The following is a 2,500-nucleotide window of genomic DNA, read 5'->3' on the forward strand; positions in this document are numbered from 1 at the left end:
CTATTCGTCTAACTATTCGTCTAACTATTCGCCTAACTATCCGTCTATTCGTCTAACTATTCGTCTAACTATTCACCTAACTCACCATTCGCCTCACTGTTCTCCTGACTAATAATCCACCTAACTATTCGCCAGAGTAACTATTCGCCTCAAACGCCTATTGCTCCTGAATTCCTTTCTTTAAATGATACTGAATATTCTTTGTTCCTTCCATTGATTTTCTTCCTTTCTTTCTTTCTTTCAATATTTTTTTTCTTCTTGTTTCTTGTTATTTCTACGATGGTGAGTTTTGCTGTTATGTTCATTATTTTTTGTTACTGTTGTTATCTTATAGAAATCATTATTATTATTGTTGTTGTTGTTGTTCTGATTATCATTATTATTAACATTATTATTATCATTACTGCTGTTGTTTTCATTATCCTTTGTCATTGTTCATATCATATCTACTGTATCATTATTATAATTATTACTATCATCATCGTCATGATTATCTTTGTCATTATTACTACTACTAATGCTATTAGTATCATTAGTAGTAATATTATGAACTTTACTATTGTTACTATCGTGGTCACAATCATCATTACCGTTATGAACCTTGTTATATCATTCTCTCTCTCTCTCTCTTTCTCTCTCTCTCTCTCTCTCTCTCTCTCTCTCTCTCTCTCTCTCTCTCTCTCTCTCTCTCTCTCTCTCTCTCTCTCTCTCTCTCTCTCTCTCTCTCTTCTCTCTCTCTCTCTCTCTTTCCTTTCTCTCCCTCTCTCTCTCTCCATCCTTCCTCTCTTCTCTCTCTCTCTCTCTCTTTCTCTTTCTCTTTCTCTTTTCTCTTTCTTTTCTCTCTTCTGTCTTTCTCTTTCTCTTTCTCTCTCTCTCTCTCTCTCTCCCTCTCTCTCTCTCCCTCCCTCTCTCTCTCTCTCTCTCTCTCTCTCTCTCTCTCTCTCTCTCTCTCTCTCTCTCTCTCTCTCTCTCTCTCTCTCTCTCTCTCTCTCTCTCTCTCTCTCTCTCTCTCTCTCTCTCTCTCTCTCTCTCTCTCTCTCTCTCTCTCTCTCTCTCTCTCTCTCTCTCTCTCTCTCTCTCTCTCTCTCTCTCTCTCTCTCTCTCTCTCTCTCTCTCTCTCTCTCTCTCTCTCTCTCTCTCTCTCTCTCTCTCTCTCTCTTCTTCTCTTTCTCTCTCTCTCTCTCTCTCTCTCTCTCTCTCTCTCTCTCTCTCTCTCTCTCTCTCTCTCTCTCTCTCTCTCTCTCTCTCTCTCTCTCTCTCTCTCTCTCTCTCTCTCTCTCTCTCTCTCTCTCTCTCTCTCTCTCTCTCTCTCCCTCTCTCTCTCTCTCCTTCCTTTCTTCCCCATCTCTCCTTCCATCCCTCCCTCTCCCCTTACTTCATCTCCGTTTCTCCCAAACACGATTACGTATTGACGTCAAAGCCTTTTCCTTATAACATCGGAACAGAGGAAGACATGCAGCTGTTAACCTTATTCCTGTTCTATCATTATGTCCAATGCCTATTACTTCACTTTACCACAATATAATTATATTCGGCATCTCTTTGTAGTTTTTACCGTAATATTCCCTGTGACCTGTGAGATTTTTATATATTTCCCAGTCAGAAATCAATGTGAAAAGAGTTGTTGACGAAGTTGTTGATTGTTTTTGGTTGACGTGGTTGTGGGTTGTACCTTGCATGCTGGAGGAAATTCTCACCATAGGAAAAATAGCACTAAAGCTCGAATCACCACACGCGGCACCATAACATTCCACACGCCATACCGTAACACTACAACCACAGTTAATTACAGTGACAAAAGACCTGCTTGATCGTTCTTGGACCTTATTACGTCACGACGCGGTCGACTGTACGCAACACAATCCCTTATACTAGGTTATCACAAGGTTTATAATCAGGTTTTTATCGCTAATGTATCTAACTTTAATGACTAAGTAATATTCGCTCTTGCACACTCACACCATAGAAGTCAAATCAGGGTTTCCTCTTTTTCCTTTTTCTCCTCGGCTAGCGTGACAAGGGAAAAAGGGCCTTAGTTTCCCGACGACATAAATGTCCTTTCTGCGTGCGCTAAAAGGCGGCGTCACCCAGCAGCAGTACGCTTGTGACGTCACAGCCAGCGTGTAGGTAGACGGCGCGGGGGAGGAACGATCACTACTGGAATCGGACGCGTCCCTTCTCCTTTACGTTCCATTCGCCGAGATGTCACGTCGCAGCGAATGGAATATGCCACGAGATGTAACATTTATCCCTATTTTGTAGACTAAAACCATAGTTCTTTGTAACATATAGCGTGAGAGGGTGAAGAAAACTGGAGTTAGGTTAGACTTGTGTAACCGTTGCATTGAGATAACGACCGAACTGCACTGAAACACCGCGGGAATCTGAGTCGGTCAAGTTGGCCAGTTTCCACACCGGAAACAGGTAGCGGCAGGAGTATTTTGTAAACATTATAACGCAGGCCTATGCCGCTTGTCAGGAGGGTCCTTCCACGTCTGCG

This window comes from Penaeus vannamei, chromosome 7, assembly GCF_042767895.1.
Source record: "Penaeus vannamei isolate JL-2024 chromosome 7, ASM4276789v1, whole genome shotgun sequence".
NCBI lineage: Eukaryota > Metazoa > Arthropoda > Malacostraca > Decapoda > Penaeidae > Penaeus > Penaeus vannamei.